A 15,164-nucleotide genomic window follows, 5' to 3' on the forward strand; every position below is an offset into this window, starting at 1 on the left:
AAAGAAAGTTGGAATGAATGTCCCTAGATGTACCAGGTTGACATTCCTCTGCAGACAATTTAGAGTAATGCCATCTTTAAAGGGTCATTTGGGGGTTATTTATCAAGAGTAGAATATGAGACCTTAAGACCTCATCTCTACTAGTCACCTCGAAATAGTGCCTTACTGGGCCAATCATCCAGAATTGCTCAGAATTTCTTCAAACATTAAGAAAGTCACACTCAGCCCATCCTGGTAGATATCTGTCAAATAGAGAAAGTGAACAGGTTTTCTTTTGCGAAGTCAGTGGCCTGTGTAAGTGGGTATTTCAGCAAGAAATTTCATGGAGAATGGTCTGGGGTTTTACAAACCTAGTTGAAGAAGACCAACAAAGAGCGTGAGCTGACCTGTTTGTTATTCTGGAGATAGGTGCTCCCTCGTGACTTCCTGGAGGGCATTATTAATGTTGCATGACTTGAGCACTTTGATCCAGCAGAAGAAGTCCTCGGAACTGACAACAGATGCCTCTAATCTTCCGTCAGGGCTTCTCCAGGCTTTGGCTGTGGAGAAAGGAAAATGAAGTCAATGAGGGTGGGGAAGCAGCTAATTTACACTGGTCTCCAAAGCGTTGCTAAGCACTGATGTTTTAACACCTGGGATACCTGGCTGGGAACACATGCATGCTGACGCCTCACCTGTCCTTTTTGCTTAGCCTTGTGTCAGCGAGAAAGTGTGCTCTGCTTCCTGAGAAAAGGCTGGCTGTTCCTGGCGCAGGGACAAGTGACTCAGACATGACTCACCTGTGCGGGAGGGCCTGCCAGCAGCGCTGGCACTGTCCTTGGTGGGGGTAGAAGCTCTCCCTGCAGCTTGGGCATGGGGAACCACAGCCAGCTTTGCTCAAGTGCTGCAGTGTGGTTCTCCAACAACATGAACCTTCTAGAGCAAAAGAAGCCTAAAGGCTATGGGGGATGGCAACAAGACAAGAGCTAAGCAGACAAGATGCCTTGTCCTGGTTTTCCTTCGGCTCAGCAGGGCCGCCACTTCTGCAGGCTGGCTGGTTTTATCCTTAGGATAGTTTTTCTTGCTCTGCTTTGTTTGCCACGGCAGACAGTGCCACGGCCCTTGCATCCATCATGACCAGAGGGAGACAGCTCCAGCCCATCTTCCCTGTGCAGCCCAGGGTGGGGCTGAGGAGATGAAAAATGATGTTCCCCACAGCAGCAGTCACAGCAGCTTCATCAGCATTCATCACCATTGCCTTCCCTGCAAAAGACACCCAGCACAGGCCTTTCATGAAGCAGATCAAATGATCCAGGGCTGTTCTCCTAGGACCAAGCTAAATACGTTTACATGGGCTGGCATTTAATTCATTGAGTAGTCCCTGTAGCTACTATGAACTGTTCAAAGAATAAACCATTACTCTTTGTAAGAGTTTCAGGCCTTGGCTGTTCCTGGAACAGGCTGTTGTGGTAGGTCCTTTTTCTCTGAGGTTAAAGGATTGTTTTTCCTCTCTTCATGGATTTGCTGATTTTCTGATCTCTACTTGTCTGTCTTCATGGAGAATGTAAAACATCTAGAGACAACAATTAGATTAGAAACTGCCAATCATCTGAGGAGTGCAGATGTAAGTAAATCCTACACACTGATGTGAGATCAAGAATTACTAATATTCTTGCTTCAGATGGGATAACTGACAACTAGAGAGATGAACCGATTTTCCTGATGTCACATGAGGAATCCTTGCCACTACTGGGAAAACAAGAATTTAGCTAAGTGAAAGCTGTAGACGTGCTTTCCTGCTTGGGATGCTGAGGGCCATGCTCACATGGTTAATATATGATCCCAGAGGAGGAAAGATTAAAGATAGCCTCTCTGTTGACCAAAGATGTCATCAGCTGATCTAAGGCTACAGTAGGTCATGTGAGGCAGTAGCACTGCGTGCTGCTCTGCATGTTATCTTTGTGATACCAGCACATCCCCCTGCATGCTGCAAGTTATCCCTTTGGTGTGTCACTTGTCCCTGGGCTAAAGTGGCTGCCTGCTCCCCAGAACTGGTGTGATACGTGGTTCACTCCATGATGCTGCCCGGAGCTGGTAAGGAGACTAACATATGGTAGAGTGACTCTTCAGAGAAACATCTTTGTTTTGCCTCTTTTCATTGTTCTCAACTTTCTGTGAATGTTGTATGTTGTCTTGTGCTAAGTCAAATTTTAATTTCAGGTGTAAAAAAGAAAAATCTTGTGCCAAATTCCTCTCGTAGGGATGTTGCTAGCCTCAGTGGTATTTCACAAGGGTAGAGTTTGGCTCCTGATCTTAGAGATCAAGGGGTCTAGATCTTGGATTTGAGTCTCTGCCAGACCAGCTTGACAGTTTGTTTCAGTGAAAGATGTGGAGGATATGGGAAAGGAAGCACATGCTGTTTATCTGTATTTGAGAGATCCTATGGTTACAGAAGCACATTGGTAGCTTAAAGAGACACTGGAGGAGCATTATTTGTCAAACAAGATAAAAAAGATGAATGATAAACTAGATGATGTGTGTGATACAGCATGCAGTTAGCAGTGGTGTTATATGAGAACAGGACTTGCAACAAGCAAGGCTCTCCTGAGATGAATATGCACTATCATAAAGAAGATTATTCTGCCTAGTTATTAGCAAGTTGTGATAGCAGCATCATTCAGCCATGGCTCAATGTGAAGCTGCTACAAGACACATCAAGTGCAGAGGCATACAAATAAGATATCATTGGATCAAAAGAGTAAAGAGCTTTAAAGGAAGAAAAACATATATGAAATTATGTATTTAGGTAAAAAGTGTAAAAGAAAAATAAATACTCCACAACAGTCTTTCTTCTACTTTTGGTACAGCTCTGATGGTGGTCTATGAAAGGCTTCAAGTCACAGCTGCAAGAAGACTCAGATCCCTGACTGGTACTGTTGGCCATTAAATCTAAAATTACATCCTCAAAACATGTTGTTGCTGTTCTTAGCCTTGTAAAGAGGAAGTCCTTTGGCCCTTACGCTTCCATCTGTAACACCACTTGGCTGTCCAAGCTTACTGTATGTGCAATGCAGTCATAGGTAAAAGATCTCCAGCCTGGCTTCAGATGATTGACACACACACATACCACATCATGGTGCTGTGCAGAACTACCAGCCCAGATCCTAGAAGCTGCAAAGGGCTTGCTGGCATGATATTGCAGGCAGACAAAATTGCCAAGGCATGCTGCTGCACCATCAAGGTTAGTAACCTGCAGATGGTCCAGAAAATTGTGCCAGATAGTTTAGACATATGCAACCTATGTGTCTGCTGTGGGCGCTGAGCAGAGCTTACAAGAGCCTTTGCAGTTCTGTGCAGCTGGGTGCCCATCTCAACCCCATGAAGAAGGGCTTTCACAAGCAAAATGAATCTTTCTTGCCTTTGCTTGTCCATGAGATCTTAACTAGTAAAAATTTCCTGAAAATTATTACCAGATTAGGCTGCAGGCAAAACAAGGAAGACAGTGACTATTTCCACCTGTTGAGAAATTCCTTAATGCTGAAAGCCTCCACTCATTAGAATGAGCAATCTTCAAGTCTTGTCTTGGTGGAAAGGATCCTGGACTTTATCCAGCCTCCAGACAATTGCCTCAAGTACAAAGTGGTGATGTGTTCTGGGGCAGGGCTCCCCAGCTCCCCTGTGAAAAGCTGTGCAGCTTCTCAGGTGTAATTAAACATGCATCTATCCAGGGAGAGAATGAAAATGTACATGCTTGGAGCTGAAAATGCATCTCAAAATGTTTTGGATTTAATCTCTGTGCCAGAAACTCTTTCTAAGTCTTGATAGTGGATGTGCCACTAAAGACTATTTGGTTTAATGTTTAAGATTCCTCCTGGTATATACAGAAAGCACAGAAAAGCTCCTTTATCAGACTTCCGTTCCCATGTAATTTTGAATACCTTGGATTGGGAGATGGTATAAAGGGTACTTTCAAATCCATAATTATGGATTTGCCTAACTTAATTATATGAGAAATTCTCAAATGAAGGAAAGGAAAACTGGTCTTGTGACTGAAACACAGGGCTGGAATTCATGAGGTTGGTTCTCTATTCAGCTGTTCCCTGGACTTCCTGCCTGACCCTGGGCAAATCACAATCTCTCCATGCCAAAGTTTCCTTCTCTGTAATGTGCAGATAAGGGTACCTACTTCACAGGATTTTTGTGAAGATAAATCCATTATAATATTCTCATGTTTTCAGGATTCTTTTTTTTTTTTTTTTTCCCTCTGAGTTTTGCATTCCTATTGGAAACACCAAGAATTATTTTAATTATTATTGCTAACAGTAATGATGAATGATTCAGTTTGGAATGTACTTGCTCTCACATGTTTGTTTATAACTCTGGAGTATAATAAATAATTCTGTAGATGCAATCTCTTCATCTTTTCCCTAGCCCTCTGTTCACCCTACATGAACCTGCAGTAACACTGGCAGTCTCAGACCAGAGCTTCAGGGTTAGCTTGGCCTGCCACATTCCCTCATGCTGTTTATTATCAGTAGGATCATCTCTAAGCCTAGCCTCCCTCAGCACAGTACTACCGTGCTGTGCTTCCCAGGCAGCAGTGTTTGAGAGGAAAGACAGGAACATGTCTCTCCAGCAGGTCAGCGGTGGCCTACACAGCTCCATAAGGAACCCTTTTGCTCCAAGTCTTACAGTGATCCTACATCAATGATGGTGGCTTTGTCATTTCATGTTTCTGCAAGTGTGAAAAGTATTGCTCTCAGCATCCTTCTGTGGTCATGTGTCCTGACGGTCCCTCCCTTTCCTATTATATCACTCATAATTTTATGTTTTCTCCTTCTGTTTTCTCCTGTCACTCTCCCCTGTGATGTCCCAAATTATGTGGTTCATTGCTTAATTTTTCCCTTACTCTGGTGTATCATCCATCTTTTCTCCCTTCAATTTAGTGACACAGGCAGATTTTAACTCAGAAACCTGAGATTATAAAATTTTGGACTCAGAAACCTGAGATTATAAGGAATCTAAACATACTTCAAAATGTGCACATATCTTGGGTGTCTATCACCACATAAAATTAACATTTTTTAATTATTATATCATCTTTTCACTGGTCTCACAGTCTGCCACTTGATTAGTTTTGCTACCTGTTATTAATTGCTCTCATTTAAAACCCTATTTAAAACCAGGGCCCTGTTTTGTAAAAAAGTATACAACTATCGCAGTGTTTACAGCCATCCATAGTCTAGTGAATCCACCAGGTATGACTGCATCACTGCAAACACAAGCTCTGGTCCTCATTGTGTCCCTGCCTTGAAAGATCCCGGGGAAATGTGTCATGACAGTAAGTTGAGAAAGACAAGCTGCCAATTTTCCCTTTAAAAGCTCTTGCAGACTATGATGGGGACAATCCAGCTGCAAGTTGGTTCTTTTTGAAAGAGGTGCCGCTCTGCTCTAATATGGCATGAAGGTGCACCTAGTGGGTATAATGTGGCATTGGGTGGGCATGTCACAAGATATGAGGGACACCAGGGTCCACAGACACTGACGTGTCCCACTAACACAGAAGTGTGTAGAGGAACATGGGAGTCATATTTCCTATGCCACTCACTTTGACTACTACATAAGAGAACTCACTGTCAAATAATTTTATTCCTCTTGGTACTTGATGAGGTTTTTCTTGTAGAGCTTTCTTAGGATGCCTGCGAGAAGAGGTGAATTATGAAAGCTGTAGCCCTCTGAAGCAGAGACAACACGAGCTAGTGAGAGTTAGCCTTCTCATTTTCCCTCATTAACATGGTGCCTGGAGAAAAAGAGAAATCTCTACAAAGTATGTGTGCCATGCTTTGTTATTCTTTTTTTTTTTTTTGTAATATATATAACATTTTCTACAATTTTTTCAGTGCTGAACAAGACACCATGGGGATTGGTGTTTATGGTTGGTTGGTTGGTTGGATGTGTTTTTTGTTTTTGTTTGTTTGTTTGTTTCTTGAGGAAATTCGGTTTCCCAGCCTTCTATTTGAGCTGTTTAGTTATACCCGTCACTATATTTTCACCCAAATCCTTCAGTTGTTCATTTTTGTTTTTCTGCTACTGTGTCAGCTGCTTTTAATTTCACCTCCCAACTAAAATAATAACCTGTCCTTGAAGACCAAATCTTGGTAAATAGTTGTGAATATTTTTGTTGTCTCAATCTGTCCTACAGCAAGTCTAGGCTTCATCTTGACATGTCTACTTGGAAAATCCTAGAGTTGAGCAGTTATTTTGTGGCCCTTTTTAAACAGCAATGTCAGCCACATTTGTTTATTCTCTCAGTTAGCATGACTTTGTGAATCTGACAATACTTACAAGCCAAGCAGAGACCATAGGGCAGAGAGTGTCTTCATGTTACCCCAGTACATATGCTCCAAAAAAGATCTGCATGTTCTGGCCAGCTCAACATCTTGGCTCCCCTTTCAAGATGCATCATAGATGGATTAAGCTTTCGCCCTCTTTTATGTAGCAGTAAGGGAGCAAAGACATTTTTCAGAGCTTGTTTCAGAAGATCTCTCCTTCATTAAAGGAGCTATCTTCCTTGAACTAGCTTGATCCAGATCAATGACTTTAGGTAACTAAGTGTCCTGAAGGAGCTGCACCATATATTTTCTCTCCCTTAGTTCCATATGTATATAAATACGAAGTTGGTTTTTTTTTTTTTTTTTAATAGCAAGTCAAATAATCAAAGCTTCATTTACTTAAGATTAAGAAATTTCCTAAGTGCAGCTTAGTTATTAAGTAGAAAATTTTGCTTAGGCCTTAAATGTATAAAAATGTTTAAATACTTTTATACTGAATAAAGGCAAATATATGCATTAGTAGAGTGCATATAGAGTGCAAGATACCAGCATATCTTTGAAAACAGGAAAATTTAAGTGTTAACAGTGGAAAGCATTAATATTGTACATTTATAACTGTAAAAGAAAAATATAGCCATAGTATTCATAATCGGCATGAAAGTAAGCACCCAATACTGTAACATAGAGAAGAAACATATTTTTAGAAAAATGTTTGGAAAGTATAGTTAGCACAACTCAGTCTTAAGGTCTGATAGTAGAACTGGTATAATTCCAAACTTTCTAGTAGGTACCATGTACCTAGTTTACTTGTAAAGTACAATATTTTATCATTATAGGTAAAACGGCTTTTCCTTTATAGCTGGAAGCAAAACTAGACATTGTATACACAAATGCAATATTATTAGACACTTTATGTACTAAAATAAACTTTATAATGCCTACATAAAACAAGTTTTTCTTTGTAACTTTTCTAACCAGGATCGAATCTGGATATTCTGATCTTAATTTCTGTTATGATCTTTATGTACTTCATCTGCAATACTGAAGACTTGAAACACATTTCCCACACTTTTCTCCACAACATGTTTTATTTTTGGTTGTTGTTTGTTTGTTTATTTTTATTATTATTTTTTTTTTTTCATATCAGGCATTCAGATGTCATTCCCTGAAGAAAAATCCCTCAAAACAGCAAGTCATCTAATCTGGGATTCACATCATAACTGCTGCTACTGTGTAAATGACTGTTTTGAAACATCTTGGCAGCATGTGACACTGTCATCAAAACCCAGCAAGCCTCAGCCACACAATTAGTGCCATTTCAGCATCTTAGTCTATAATAATTAGTCATGCCCTTCAGAAAGACAGAAGTTGTATTTTGAGAATTTACACCCTATTCACAGAGGCGGTGAGTTTGTATCTCTTTCTCCTTAAGAGTACAGTATAAACACTGTATAAGAAGACTTTGAGAAAGTTCTATACAGTTTAAGCAGCAAGGAATTCAGGCAACAAACAGCAAGGTCCTGAGTTCAGCAGTAGTAACAATGATAATAAAAAAATATATTTGTTTTCACATAATTTAATTTTATAGTTTAATTCTGCAGTTATGCATGTCAATTTGTGGTAGGTCCAACAGCACAAAACAAACTTAGTTTAATTAAGGCATATTAACACAGCAAGATCCTACTGTATAATTACACTAAGGCCTTGATAAGTAGCCAAATGAACCTGTTGCCCTTTCCCACGTCCTCCTTTGGTGACCATCATTTGTTGTGCAATTGCAGTTTTGCAAGGTGAGTGCCGTAGGCATACCCTCAGTGTTGTTCCTCAGCTGTACAGCTGACTGATAGGTGACAGAAGAATACTTTGACGGTTGATGCAAAGGGCAATTTATTGTATTTATTTCAGGACAGTGACTACTTTTTTTGTTGTTTGTTTTTTAAATGCCTACATAATGCAACTGAACCAAACAGTCCAAATAGAGGTTCTCATCATTTTCCTTCATTCACTGAGTAGATTTTACAGCAGAGCATTGAATACAATTATCTGGAGTATGCATCACCCTAGCAGTTAATTTCACTTAAAATATTTTTGGATACTAAAAATGCTGTTATTTTTACAGTTCTCTTATTGTTGTTTTCTTTTTTTTTGGAGCAAGTAAATCTGAGGAAAGTTTTAAAAATATTGAAGTAAGGAATGAATTCTTTCACAGCCACTGTTTGAAAAGCTAAATTCAAGATTTAGATACAAAAGGCACAAACTCCTAACTGTTTGTAACGCAAGCTGTCAGAGCCGTAACTTCAAGGGGACAGTTATTTGCTCCTAGATTTCACATGGTGGGCTCAGCAAATTATAATTTACACAAATACACAAAATACACAAAAAATACACAAATAGAGGCAAAGCTGTAAGGTACTGAATTAAATAGTGACTTTTGCTGTGATCTCCTAATGCTGAGGAACACTAATAAAGAAAAGGTTAGTTTTCTTTCTTTAGTTTCTCACGTTAACTACTTGAACGGTGTCTAAATCTTCATGATACTGTGCTGAAGACTATTACAACATCTATTTTTGGCTGATCTTCACAGTCTTTTAGCCCTAGGTGACATGAAGATCCTGTCTTGCATAACCACTTTTTCTGAAGAGTTCAAGGATAGGTTTTTGGGATCTTACCAACCCCAGTCCTGAAGCCAGACTTTCCAGGTGCCAAAATGAAGGTCAGCAGTTAAAAGCCTACTCAAGCAAATAATAAAACCATCCTGAACTTGAATAAATCTAAGATTTTTCATCTTTTTTTTTTCCTCAGTTCAGATGTAAGCTTCCTCCCAGAGACAGCTACATCTAGATTTTCCAGTTAACTTAGCTCCTACTGTGGGTTAAAAACTTCTGAAATTATTTTCCACAGTTCCTTTGTAATGAAGGCATAGTCACAAGTTTGCCATTTCCCTTGTTGATACATGCCCTAGTGCTTTTTGCAGTTTGACAAGAATATTACATTTTGCTATCTGGCAACTTCAGTTTTTATAATTTAACATTATACTGCATTGCAATTCATTTTTAAATATCATTTTAGTACAAAAGAATTAAAGGTATAAATGTCTGAAAGGTATAAATGTCTGAAACTTTAGAGAAAGCCAAAATACTTGTTCCGTTCTCAAAAGGAAATTATAATCTGAAATAAAGAACAGTGGGTATTCCACGAATCATTTTACAAATCTACATTCTCATCAATATCAAAGTGTGCTGCTTCTTGATTTTAACCAGTTTACCTCATGATGATGTAAAGGGGATTATAAAAGACTGCATTCTCTGAACATGACTGATAAGGCAGAAAACTTTTTGAATTATTTGACAGAACATGTCTAAACATTTAGAGATTTAGCCCTATATCCTCATAGTCTCTTTTTTTTAGAGAGTATTACAATTCCCAAGCTAAATGTAATTTTGTGGCAGAGCTTTCTCAATCTCTTCTGTCAAAGCTGCCCTGTTTTGTATCCTGCACATCAGTGCTCTTTGGAACCATTTTGAGGACAAGGGGACTCTCCAGAGTATGTTGGTTTTTGGCTGGTTTGCTGGTTTTTGGTTTTTGGATCAGACCACATCTGAACTTACTGACCCGGCTGCAGCCAGGAGGTCCACTGCCAGGCTATTCACTCAAGGACATTATGAAAGTTTTGGACATGGTGCAAACTTTCTTCAACTTCCTATGCTAGAAGAATTATTGATATAATTAACAAGGTGGGATTTTTGCTTTGCCTTCAGTGGTAAGGTGCTGGAGAGACAAGCAATCAGAATGGTGTTTGTTGTACCATGTAATCAGACTGGTGGTGGGGTCTGATCCACCTGAAGCATTATTTTTTTTCCTTCACTGTGCCTGTGAACACTCACATTGATATTTCATGGCATCTTCCATGTAATGTGTAAAGGATCTAAAACAGAGTATAATGTTTGCCCTAAGCACTGGAAAAACAAGGCCTAAGCTCTGCAAGAACTGTATTGCCAAGAGACAGTTTCCTCTGCTTTGGTGATAGAATGTCTATGCTCATGTAAGATTTAAGGTGGCACTTCAGTGTGGTGGTTGTTGATTTTAAAAATATATAAAGCTCAAGAGGGTTGTAAGCTCACGGTAAGCAGAAACTCATTGACCAAGTCTTCAAAGGACATGCTTATAGTCTTCCTCTTTTTTTAGTAGCAGTCACCTGTGGCAGTCAAGTTCAGAGCTATGACCTCTTTCCATAATTTGGAATCCATGATACATATATGCTGAGCTACATTGGCAGATGCAGTACTTTCTAGCTGGTAGCTGTCCTAACAGAAACATTTGTAGTAGAACTCTGTGTTTACATGTTGATACGTTCATGTAGGTTTTTTAATACAACAAAGTTTTGAGAGAATAATATTGTCTGAAACAACAGTATAGACTATGAACCATGAACATAATACTAACAAGACAGATTATTTACTTGTTGTATGTTATAAAAAGCTAGAATGGCCACTGCAATTTAAAGGATGATATAACTTTCTCTTATGTATTCTTCTTCATACTTCTTCATAGTTCTTCGTACCCAGCCTGAGCAAAATCTCTGGAAGAGTTCTGTGCAGATACATTAAAGCTCTGAAACTATATTAGTACTAATTAAAACTATCTATGAAAATCTGTTGAACTTTGCAATAGGTAGTTACATGTTGTAACAAGTCTGTATGAAGTTTATTGCCTCATTTCACCTATGCATATCATTATTAATGTAGAAAGATGACAAGTTTTAGCAATGCTCATGAAATTCATTTGGTGATGTACTACAGTATCCCCAGGTAAAATTAACACCTGTCTTGACACCTGTCAACAACTGGAAGGCCACACAGCTATTACTGTTGTATATGAACTGACTGGAGAGGATGCTTAGTAGGTTGCTGAAGAATACACTCAGTAAGGTTGGCACTGATTTTGAGCTTGCTCTAGGTATGTTCAGGAATCTGTTTGTCTGTTGTGGCTCAATCCCTTTTTGCTGAGTAGAAAAGGTAGTTTCTCCACATCAGCTAATGTGGACCTGTGATAAAATATTGACCCAATTTTCTACAAGTGCTTGTAGTTTATGCGGCTTGGGCAATTGACTGTACATTGACAATGTGAGCTTGACCTTGAGGGTCCTGAAAGCAAATTTTCAACCAGTGTTGATGTTGTTGTGTTATTTCAGTAACAGAGCTCATTGCAGCTTTATGTTTGGCTGTAGGATAATGGGAGAAAGGTCTACACTCAGAACATTTCCTCATCCTGTTCTGCAGAGACTGGGAATGAATTACAAGAGACTTGAACTCACAGTATTGTGTTTGTGTGTAGTCTTCTACATTGGTATGCCTCTATTGTCTAATTAGGCTGTGAGCTCTTTCAAGTAGAAGGTGCTTTTTGCTCAGTGTTTGGATAGTACATTAGGGTCCCAGACCTGACTGATGCCTCTGGATGCTTTTAAAATCCCAGTGAATAGATTCATTGATATCTTTTGCATGTTAACTGTGTTCCTTGGACTTGCTTACCTAGGTAGGGCACATGGTTCTTTTACTGCTCCCTAACTGGATAAATATACTTATTTGGCCAGAGCAAATTAATTTCAGATGCAAGAAATATTCAAGGGTCTCTGCTGACCTGTTGGATTTTTTTGTTTTGCTCAGCAATGTGCTGTTCAATAGCCAATTTGTTTAAATAGACATAATGCAGAAAGAAGGGAGAAAAGGTGTAATTAGGCTGGTAAAACAGGCTTTTCTCTAAAAAGTAAGCTCTTTTTATCTAGCAAGAAGGTTTGAAAAGCTTGATTCTCTGATATCTTGTATCTTGTGATACTGCTAACACTAAAGTAAATATCTTTTTTCTAAGTTGGTAATTTTTTCCATCCGCTTTGCATTCAGGAAAATACTGATTCAAGGAGCCAAGAAAAAGTCATCCTAAAAGAGCATTCATAAGAGAAAATAATATGACTGAAAAGGTAGGATAGAGGGACAAAATGTACTCACTCACATAATTTAATTCCACTCACAGCTGAAAGATTATGTTTCATAATCATGTTATTTAGTGACCCCAGTCAATGTACAGTATTTATAAACCATGGCTAGGTAAATGTCACTGCTCTCCACACATCTTTTAACTCATGATGTAAGAATATTGCATAAAATGGGCACTGTGTGTAGGGCAAGCATACTCTTCCATTAAAATTATGCCATCAGAAGTGCATCTATAGAAATTTATTTTGCCGATAACTAATCCATTTACTTAAACTTCTTAAAGCCTATGAACAGACATTTTCAAAAAGTCAGAAAATTAGGGAGAGTTCTGGCAAGAAAACAGCCAACATTTCCATAGTTAATCTTGTTTTTCTTTTCAGGCAATGAAGAGGGCTTGGGAAAACTCTCCTGCTTTGAAATTACAGCTGTGTCACAGAAATGATGAGCACAGGAAATAGTTGCCTTATAACTGTTTGCTGGGGTCCCAGTTTACTTCAGTGACGTTTGCTGCAGCTTAAGTATGTGCATCAGGAACAGCAGAGGAATGTTCTGAAAAACAGTGCTCTTTAGGCCAGCAATGAGTTTTCTGTGCCTGATTCTGGCTTTCTATGAAGAGTCTGTTTGGAGAAATAATTAATTTTAGAGGAGCTCCTTTACCACTGCCTTACTCTTGCCAAAGAAAAATATCTAAAATGAGGGACACTTTCTATTGTCTTTGTCAAAGAGGAATATGAAATACTTATATCCCTTCCCAGTTAATTAGGTAATTATATTGTTTCTTGTCAAAAGAACTTCAAGTGATTAAACTGTTGAAAGTGGTAACATCAATTATAGGAAGCCTTCAGAGACCACATTATAGCCACAATACTAATAAATAGCAATTATTATCATTGTACTAGATAACATAGAGGCATGTTATTTCTGAGTTGTCCTAATGACTGCATAACTTGATAAGAAGAATACCATTGTTGGCAGATAAAAAACTCTTGATATTTTACTAGGTCAAATTTAAATTATTCTTTTTGAAAAGGTTTTGTAGACAGAGCAATCCAGTTTACAGGTATGACAATTTTGAATGCTTCTCACTAGGAAAATGAATGTTCTGTGAATCAAGATGTGAGAATCACACAGGCTAAAGGAGTAACGACATTTCAATAAAAAATTACAAGTGATTCATGTACCATTAGCTCCTGACAGAATTGACAGGAGCAAAAAAAGTGGTGATGTGCACAGTTTTCATTATAACTTCATAGTTCATTGTTAAGTCTACAATGAAAGTAAGCTCATATAAAACAGAGTAATAAAATAGACAGATATCTGTAAAGATCAGAGTATATGTATGCGCATATCTTTATTTTTCTACTTTGTTACTCTTTAAGATTTAAGATGTTAAGAAGTTAGGTCATTATTATCAATTCAAACATTGCGATCTCTTTTTTACTGTTACTCCTTTTATTTTTGTATTTTGCTAACACTATAGTTAAATCCAAATCCCATTTTAAACATTCCACAAATAGACGGAATAAAATAATCACTTCTGAGGAATCTTAATGGACAGCTTGTGAAGCATATTGGGCAAATATAAACCAAATATCACTAGTATTTATCTTGCAAATTGTTTTAATGCAAGTTTCATTTTCTTAAGAATCCTGTAAGTACCAAGCTAGCTATTGATATTTACGTATGATAGTCCTTTAATTTCTAAATTTTGTAGGTGTTTTTTTTTTTGTTTTGTTTTTGTTTTTTTTTTTTTTTTTTTTTTGTTGTTGTTGTTGTTTTTTTTTCCGATTGATTTTTTTTGTTGGTTGATTGCTTTTTGTTTGTTTGGTTTTGTTTTTGTTTGTTTGTTTGTTTGTTTTCCCAACTGCTCCAGTCTCTTTATTTGGTAGTATGAACAGTCTCTTTATTTGGTAGTATGAATTCATCCTCCTGGCAACATGCTTTAGAGATGGGGGACCTGAATGAGTAGCGAAGAGAACCTGCAGGACTCCTCTATCACTCTGAAGTTCAGTGTTTCTCTGTGATAATGATGTAAAGGAATTTTAATTGACAGTTGTGTAACAGTTTGCCAGCAAAAGAGAAAATCACTTGAAAGCTTTCTCATCACTCTGAACTCAGTTTCATGTCAATACTTTTTATTTCAAAGTATCCCAACCTTCCAGATGAGAAAGTTGTCACAGAACAAAAATGGTGTCTTGTCTTTGAGGGTGCTTTCACAAACAGTTTCATCTTTGATTTTTTTTATTATTGTTTTTTTATTTTTTATTTTACCTTAGCAAAGCTAGTTGCATGCCAGAAGGGGTGAAGTTAATGGTTTGTGGGTGGAAATGAAAATGTAAGTGATATAGTGGGAAATAGAGAAAATGGTAAGTCCTTACTTCTTCAAACATGCACACAGAAATGCTGCACTTCGCAAACACTCCATAATTATGGAGAGATTTTGTAACACAGAAATAAACCCTTTAATTATATGTAGTGCTGGCTGCAGATAATGATGGGGATTTAGCTGGGAATGGATTAAAGAGATGTGAACATATTTTTCATTCTGGCACTGGTTATTTTTCCCTGCCAAACCATTAGGATGAAGTAGGAGGGACATATGGAAAAAGAACCCTCTCAGCATCCATCTTCAGAGTTGGGCAGAGACCAGCTCTGTATCAGTCCTCTTCCCTCCCCTCTAAATGTCTTTCTCACATGACTTCTGCAGGGTGCATGTGCAGCTTGGTTTTTAGCTTTTTGATGTAAGCCTTACCTTAACTTGCTCAGAGCAGGACTACACTATGAACAGGATCAAATGTTGGTTGTCAATTAATCCCTGCTACCAGTGTGGTGCTTCCATTGCAAGTGAAAGACCTGACGAGGA

The 15,164-nt window shown here is 38.3% G+C and overlaps 1 long non-coding RNA gene across 1 annotated transcript in view; it reads left to right on the forward strand.

Moving 5' to 3' along the window:
• Positions 1–14,015, forward strand: part of LOC137854217 (uncharacterized) — a 43,708-nt gene extending 29,693 nt beyond the window's left edge. Inside the window, exons 3-4 of the long non-coding RNA XR_011095020.1 lie at positions 12,209–12,285; positions 12,682–14,015. This is a non-coding gene — a long non-coding RNA (uncharacterized lncRNA). The remainder of the gene's footprint in view (positions 1–12,208; positions 12,286–12,681) is intronic.
• The last annotated feature ends 1,149 nt before the right edge of the window (positions 14,016–15,164 follow it).

This window comes from Anas acuta, chromosome 3 (genome assembly GCF_963932015.1).
Source record: "Anas acuta chromosome 3, bAnaAcu1.1, whole genome shotgun sequence".
Classification (NCBI taxonomy): Eukaryota; Metazoa; Chordata; class Aves; order Anseriformes; family Anatidae; genus Anas; species Anas acuta.